Source organism: Salvelinus alpinus, chromosome 2 (assembly GCF_045679555.1).
Source record: "Salvelinus alpinus chromosome 2, SLU_Salpinus.1, whole genome shotgun sequence".
NCBI classification, from domain to species: Eukaryota; Metazoa; Chordata; class Actinopteri; order Salmoniformes; family Salmonidae; genus Salvelinus; species Salvelinus alpinus.
The window spans coordinates 25027399-25036362 of NC_092087.1; positions in this window are offsets into that span (position 1 = coordinate 25027399).

Sequence of the window (8964 nt, forward strand, 5' to 3'; positions counted from 1 at the left end):
ATTTCTTGAAAGGTGGATTTTTAAAAGTAGAAGCTTGAATTGTTTGGTCACAGACCTGGATAGTATGACAGAACTCTGCAGGCTATCTCTGCAGTAGATTGCAACTCCGCCCCCTTTGACAGTTCTATCTTGTCGGAAAATGTTGCAGGTGGAGATGGAAATTTCAGAATTTTTGGTGGCCTTCCTAAGCCAGGATTCAGACACGGCTAGGACATCAAGGTTGACGGAGTGTGCTAAAGCTGTGAATAAAACAAACTTATGGAGGAGGCTTCTGATGTTAACATGCATGAAACCAAGGCTTTTACGGTTACAGAAGTCAAAAAATGAGAGTACCTTGGGAACAACTGTGGAGCTGGGTGCTACAGGGTCTGGACTAACCTCTACATCATCAGAGGAGGAGTAGGATAAGGGTACGGCTAAAGGCTATAAGAACTAGTCGTCTAGTGCGTTGGGTATAGAGTATAATAGGAGCAGATTTCTGGGCGTGGTAGAATAGATTCAGGGCATGATGTACAGACACGGGTATGGTAGGATGTGAGTACAGTGGAGGAGTACCTAGGCATTGAGTGACGATGAGAGCGGTTGCGTCTCTGGAGGCACCAGTTAAGCCAGGTGAGGTCTCATGTCTCATGCATGTGTGGAGGGTGCGACAAAAGAGCTAGGGCGGGGCTGGGGGCTCAACAGTGAAATAAAACAATACAACTAACCTAAACAGCAGTAGACAAGGCATATTGACATTGGGGAGAGGCATGTGTAGCCGAGTGATCATAGGGTCCAATGAGCAGCAATAGGTGAGTCAGGCAGATGTTCTGTAGCCGCTACTACGCCAGGCGAGCTAGAGACATGGCGATTCAGAAGGCTTGCAGGCTGTGGCCAGCAGATGGGTCTTCGGCGACGTCGCAACGGAGAAGCCTGTTGAAACCATCTCGGACAATTACATCAGCAGACCAGTCATGATAGATCGGCGGGGCTCTGTGTTGGCAATAAAGGGTCCAGGCCAATTGTCAAAAAAGGTATTGTAGCCCAAGAATTAGCTGGTAGACCTCTACGGCTAGCCGGGAGATGGGCCTAGCTCGAGGCTAGCTCAAGGCTAACTGGTGCTTGCTTCGGGACAGACACGCTAGCCAGGAGCAGCAACTCGGATTGCAGCTAGCTAGCTGCGATGATCCGGTGTAATGGTCCTGAGCTTGCAGTAGGAATCCGGAGATGTGGTAGAGAAAAAGCAGTCCGATATGCTCTGGATTGATATCGCGCTGTGAAGACTGGCAGGTATTGACTGAGCTGAGGCTGGCTGGTGTCAGAATTAACGGTGAAGGCCGCTAGCAGTGGCTAACTGACTACTAGCTAGTATCTAGTTAGCTGGCTAGCTGCTGATGGGGGTTCTGGTTCTAAAGTATAAAAATAGCAGATCCGTACCACATTGGGTGAGGCGGGTTGCAGGAGAGTATATTCAGTTGTAGATGGAAGGTGAGATTAAAATATATACGAAATATATACTAGCACCAGTTGTGAAAGTGGGCCCGTGTTTCCTTTGACCCAGCTCGAATTTGAGAATTCCATTCGAGCCAGCTCAAATTTGGACTTAATTTTAAGTGCCAGTGGAAATGAGCTTTACTTTCTCGTGTTCTTCTTATTTCTATTTCTCGTGTGTTGCAGACGCAAAAATATCATAACCCCCCAAAATGCTAACCTCCACTGTTATTGTAATGGTGAGGGGTTAGAATGCTTTGGGTATTTATTTGTGCGTCTGTAACTTTCTCACTCATCATTATTCACGATTCATTCAGGATTATCCATAATCATCAAGTGTTTTCGAAACATATTCTATTCTTATTTACAATAAAATGGACTCCAAAATGACAAGATACATTATTTACCAATCCATTGGGCTCCCGAGTGATGCAATGGTCTAAGGCACTGCTTCTCAGTGTTAGAGGTGTCACTACAGACCCTGGTTCGATTCCAGGCTTTATCACAACCAGCTGTAATTGGGAGTATAGGTGAATTTGTCTCAATACTTAATTGAGGGACTATGTACAGAAAGTTCTGTAATTTCTAAACGGTTCACCCGATATGGATGAAAATACCTTCAACTTAAAGTTGACAGTCTGTGAATTCGAACTTTTGGAGAATAGAGCCAAATCACAAAGAAATGCTTGGGCACTATATTGCATTGTTGGGAAAAGAGCAAGAAAGGCCTTTCACTGTATTTGTGCACCTGACAATAAAATGTTGATGATTGAAACAACCTATTGTAAATTGAATATAGTCATTCTGTAGAATGGAGCCCTTTCCCAAAGTGTTTATTTTAAAAAGCTTTAACAGACCATAAAGTTGTATAAACAGCCAACGTGAGTAAACAGCCAACGTGAGTAAAACATTTAAACGTGTTAACCCTCGCAAGGCTGCATGCCCAGACGGCATCCCTAGCCGCCTCCTCAGAGCATGCGCAGAACAGCTGGCTGGTGTGTTTAATGACATATTCAATCAATCCCTATCCCAGTCGTCTTTTCCCACATGCTTCGAGAGGGCCATCATTGTTCCTGTTCCCAAGAAAGCTAAAGAAACTGAGCTAAACGACTATCGCCCCCATAGCACTCACTTCCGTCATCATGAGGTGCTTTGAGAGACTAGTCACGGGTCATATCACCTCCACCCTACCTCACACCCTAGACCCACTCAAATTAGCTTACCGCCCCAATTGGTCCACAGACGATGCAATCGCAACCGCACTGCACACTCCCTAACCCATCGGGACATGAGAAATACCTATGTAAGAATGCTGTTCATCGATTACAGATCAGCATTTAAGCCTATAGTGCACTCCACACTCATCATTAATCTCGAGACCCTGGGTCTCGACCCCGTCCTGTGCAACTGGGTCCTGGACTTTCTGAAGGGCCGCCCGCAAGTGGTGAGGGTAGGAAACAACATCTCCACCCCACTGATCCTCAACATTGGGGCCCCACAAGAGCGTGTCCTCAGCCCTCTCCTGTACTCCCTGTTCACCCATGACTGTGTGGCCATGCACGCCTCCAACTCAATCATCAAGTTTGCAGACGACACTACAGTGGTAGGCTTGGTTACCAACAACGACGAGACGGCCTACAGGGAGGAGGTGAGTGCCCTCGGAGTGTGGTGTCAGGAAAATAACCTCACACTCAACGTCAACAAAACAAAGGAGATGATCGTGGACTTTATGAAACAGCAGATGGAGCACCCTCCTATCCACATCGACGGGATAGTAGTGGAGAAGGTGGAAAGTTTTAAGTTCCTCAGCGTACACATCGCGGACAAACTGAATTGGTCCACCCACAAAGACAGCATGGTGAAGAAGTAGCAACAGCGCCTCTTCAACCTCAGGAGGCTGAAGATATTTGGCTTGTCACCGAAAACCCTGACAAGCTTTAATAGATGCACAATTGAGAGCATCCTGTCGGGCTGTGTCACCGCCTGGTACGTCAACTGCTCTGCCCACAACTGTAATGCTCTCCAGAGGGTAGTGAGGTCTGCACAACACATCACCGGGGGCAAACTACCTGCCCTCCAGGACACCTACATCACCCGATGTCACAGGAAGGCCAAACAGATCATCAAGGACAACAACCACCCGAGCCACTGCCTGTTCACCCCACTATCATCCAGAAGGCGAGGTCAGTACAGGTGCATCAAAGCTGGCACCAACTGAAAAACAGCTTCTATCTCAAGGCCATCAGACTGTTAAACAGCCATCAGTCACATTGAGTGGCTTTCTGCCAAAATACAGACTCAATCTCTAGCCACTTTTATAATTAACATTTGGATGTAATAAATGTATCGCTAGTCACTTAAACAATGCCACTTTATATAATGTTTACATACCCTACATTACTCATCTCATATGTATATAATGTACTCAATACCATCTACTGCATCTTGCCAATGCCGTTCGGCCATCGCTCATCCATATACTGTATTTATATGTACATATTCTTAATCATTCCTTTACACTTGTGTGTGTATAAGGTAGTTGTTGTGAAATTGTTAGATTACTTGTTAGATACTACTGCACGGTCAGAACTAGAAGCACAAGCATTTCGCTACACTCGCATTAACATCTGCTAACCATAAAATTTGATTTGATTTGGTTTAAGGTATCTGTCTGAACAGTAATAAGCACTATTTTCCTCATGGTTACACAGAAGTGTCCCAGTGACAATGCCCATAAAGAATGTATATTTCCCTTGGCACTGTGCCTAGGACGTGACATTCATAAAAATGGTAGAGCCAGAAATAAGGAGAGATAGAGACAGATGGATAGGGAGGAAGAGGGAAAAGAGAGGGAGAAGAGGGACAAAAATACATGTTTGTGAAAGAGATAGAGAACGAGGAAGGGAGAGAGAAAGTGAGAAAGGAAGAGAGAGAGAGATGAAAAGAGAGGACGAGAGAGAGAGATGAAAAGAGAGAGAGAGGAAAATAGAGAGGAAGAGAGAGTGAGAGATGAAAAGAAAGAGAGATGAAAAGAGAGAGAACAATAGAGAGCGAGAGTGTCACGAACCGGCTCGTAACCCGTAACAAAGAGGCAGACATTGTGGAGATAACATAATAACAAAAATATATTTACTATATACAAATAACAATGGTGTGTGTAGTCAGTAGTCAGTATTTTAAGTGAGTGGTTGTTGAGAGGTGCCAAAACAAACAAGCCACAAAATGCCACAACCAAAAATAACAGTGTGTCTCTTCAATGTAGGGGGGAAAGGTGTATTTATCCCCAAGTTTGTCCCATATTGCTGATGACCCTACAGTCTCCGCCCACCGACATCCTATTAAAGAAAACAAGAGCAAAGATAAATAATTCAGCAAACAGAGTGTGAGGGTTGTTACCCCCCCATAAAACCAGGGACCACTAAGGACCCCGGAACACTATACCAACCAAACATTAACACAAACAAAATACTGCCCTGGTAAACGCTAACCCCACTGCCCAGGCCAACCTCGTCCTCCCCAGACCTCAGGAACATTTGTGCACAGGAAGCAACCTTTAAGAGTAAAGAAAAAAAACGAGGACAGCAGGGAACAGATGACAGGAGCTACAGGAGCTACAGGACAACACAAAACAAAAAAGAAACAGTGGCCAGTCACGTGACTCTTCTAAGGTGGTGTCAGCCCTCTGCTCCTTGATTAGATTGGAGCGGAGCACAGATAACGGGATAACAGGGAAATTATTGACAGATTTCGTTGTAACATTATTGTTAGCCGGTGCAGTGACCAGGTTGCCACGGCTCATGGAATGCATCACCACGCACGCAGAGAACACCCCTGGGAAACTCTGCGTGATCTCATCAGGAATCCCTTTAAACGACGGCTTAGCGGAAACCACTAGAGGTGGAGACACAACAGGCCATAAACGCTTACCAGCCAAGTTATTCCTCAGTCTCAGCAGAGTCTCAGCAGAGAAGGGTAACACAGACTAACACAAACGACTCAGAGGCACCTGTGTCCCTCAGGATCGTCACTGGCACTGGGTCGTTACTTCTCAACAGGGACACAAAACCCTCAGTAACGAAAGTTAAACAATCTGTGTTAATTGGGACATTCACATGCCCTGGGCATGAAACGGAGTGACAAGAGTGAACGGATGTGGGACCGGTGCTGCTAATGCCGTAGGCTTAGATTTAATGTTCGCGCGAGTACTGAATTTACCCTTAGCCCTGAGAACAGGACATTAGTTTTTCCAATGACCTGAACCATGACAGTAGTGACACTCTTGACTGAAGTAAGCTTTCCCACGGGAGCCAGGATCAATCCTATATGAATGAAGCTCTGCCCGTAAACCAAAGTTCTCAGTGGGCGGGGCCCAAATATCTCAGAATGCCCCCACTCACTCCGAATACTGGGCTCTGCAAAGCCACTTTTGTGAGTCAAAACATACTCAACCGCCAAAACCGCAGCTTCAGAGACAGTGTTCACTTTTCGTTAGTTAATGTACGTGGCTATACGATCAGGGATTGTGTCCTTAAATTGCTCTATCATAATCAGATCACACAGCCCCTGGAAATTGTAACACCAGCGATTAAAATGAGAAGATAACTCTCGCGCAAACTAAACATTAATCTGTTTATCAGCCTTTTTTAAAGTTCTAAATCGTTGGCGGTAAGCCTCAGGAACCAATTGGTAAATCTCTAACACAGCCATTTTAACCTCATCATGACTGACACTGTCAGCTATACCAAGAGCTGAAAATGTTTCATGCGCTTTACCAGTCAACACACACGGCAACATTAAAGTGTGAATCAACTCCTAGCGTCAGTAACACGCTCAAACAACAAAAAGAACGTCTCAGGGTCCTTCTCATTAAATTTTGGCAACAGCCTTAAGTTTCCAACAATATCAAATGTGTCAGGGGCCCGACCGAGAGAGTAGCGACCCCTAGGTGAATCAGGGTCACCTTCCCTAAACAAACTCTCCCCCGCGACCTTTCCTTCCCTAACCAATTCTAGCCGTTCTTGTTGCAGCTTGATTTTAACACGCTCCAAATCCTGTTTATATTCCAATTCCTTTTCATACTTAACACGATCATGCTCTAACTTTACACAATCATGCTCCAGTTTAGCTTGTTCTAACGCCCACTCCCGAACCCGCTCGTGCTCTAGTTTTGCTTGCTCTTGCTCTAGCTGTAACAGAAGCAGTTCTTTATGCTGTTCAAAAGAAAGACTTCAAGGGCTAACATACTATTGTATTAAAACAGGGAGATGGTTGTGGAGGACGCAGAGTTCTCAGCAGAGGCTGCCCCAGTAGTAACTACGAGTATACCACTCTCCATCAGATTAGCCGACAATATCAAACTTACAGAATATTTTTGATGTTAATCACAAATTTCAACCTGGTAGTGTTCAGCGATCTTCAACAGCTGTTCTTTAGTACATAATTCTAAAAGTTCCTCTGATGGAACGCAAATTAACTCGTTTACATTAGACCCCATAGTCACAAGTAACTACTAAAAATAATCTTGCTTTATCCCCACTGCTGAGCACACTAGACCACAACAAGAGAAACGCCAATCACACTGGGCACCACAGGAGAGAGATGAGATATATAAGGAGCTTCCCCAAATCCTACAATAACTCAACCCTAGTCTTCATGCAGATTTGTGGTGGGTAATTATGCACTGTAGCCGCTGGCATTGGAAAAAAAACAGCACACTGGCGGATTCCCCCGAGACAACTGCTCAATCCACTGACACCACACAAAAATAACAAACAAAATAACCATGCCCATCGTATCCCAAAGTGGAACACGTCGCTAAGCCTAACTGGGGAAAAGAAAGTCTATAGCTTCGGGTAGCAAATAGCACTAACCTACCCAAATCTCCCACTGAGGTACACAGCAGACTGTACTCACCTGCTCGGACCGATGTCCCAACAGCAAGTAGAGCAAGAGTTTCCAGCCTGGGAAAGGGCTAGCCGATCACGTTACTCTCTCCAATGCAGCACACAACCTATCCACCGCAGTGGCAAGTTTACCAAACATAAACAAAGGCAACCAACACTGGACCTACCAAACAGCACAACTCGAAAAAGCTGTAACAAAAGATGCAAACTAAGCACCTACAGAGTTTATCACTAACTCCATGTTTTCTCCCAAACAAAATACACTTACCAGTTAGCTTAATAACACTAGTTTTAGGCCTACTGGCATACTTTACCAGGCAACACATCGTTTGATGACGTCACCGGACAACCAAAATCACTGAAGTCTCTAAGGCACTATACCGAACACTTATAAGACTAGGCACGGATTACAAACCAAATCACATCCCAATTAGCATTATCCCATCATAATGCAACAAAATCCAAGAGAGAGAGCACGAGCATCCTCAGTCCGGCCTCGGCCAGACCCCTAGCCACCTGCTCTGCTCTTCAGAATGCCAAGCTGCCTGGGGGGGGGGGCATTCTGGACAGACACACTCAGCAGTCAAGAGACCTATTCCAAAACACTGTACACTGAGTCGCACCTTTCCCCTCCCTCCTGTTCTGCATGGCCAGAGTGGACCGAGTGCATGGGTAGGAGATGATGGACCGGTCGGTCGGCTGGATCCTAGGGGGGGCTTTGAGGGCACGCTGCTTGTATATATGACAGCAGAGGGGCATCACTGGGCCTGCTTCTCCAGCTTCATCTATATCACACCTTCTGGTCTTCTGCTGCTTGACCTTTGACTGTCTTTAGGACTTACATGGCGAGGGCGCCTGTGCCACGTCACATTCTGGCCCCGCTGGGACCCGGGGTTACCTTGGCCGTGTGTGAGGAGTATGTGAGAAATATGTGAAGAGTGTGGGAGACATACGCCCCTGGACTTAAACAAAACTCAGGGCAAAATGTGACAATGAAAGTAAATGTTTGAAGTGTTAGCTATCCTGTATGATACAGAGCAAAAAATACATGTTTTCTGTCTTAATGTGCTATACTTGGGGTAGACAACCCTGGTCCTGGAGTACCCTAGGCACCTCATGTTTTCGATTTAACAGACCTGGAAGACCAGGTGTGTTGAATTTAGGCAATCACTGAACTGATCAGTTAGCTCAGTTGGTCAGGTGTGGTGCCTAGCTGGAACAAAATCCTTCAGTACCTGCAGCACTCCAAGAACAGGGTTGCCTACCTCTGTGCTAAACGGTAACACACTGGTCCATATTGGAGACATTGTCAGATCTGCCTGCAACGTTCCAGCACAACAAAATGACAGCTCACTTAGCAGACATTTGCCTCCCAGTACATGTCCTTATCCATGGTCTGCACTGTAGTAAAGCAACAGAAAGCTGTCACTGGTTTGAGCACAGTAACCCAATGTCAGGCAATTCACAGAGGAGAGGAGAGAAAGAACATTAAGCATCTGCCTCATTTCCCAAACTAACTTTTTGCCAGACTCATTTAAAACAACTGTGCTACAGTTCATCAGCATGGAGAAACAAGACTTTCCATAGAACC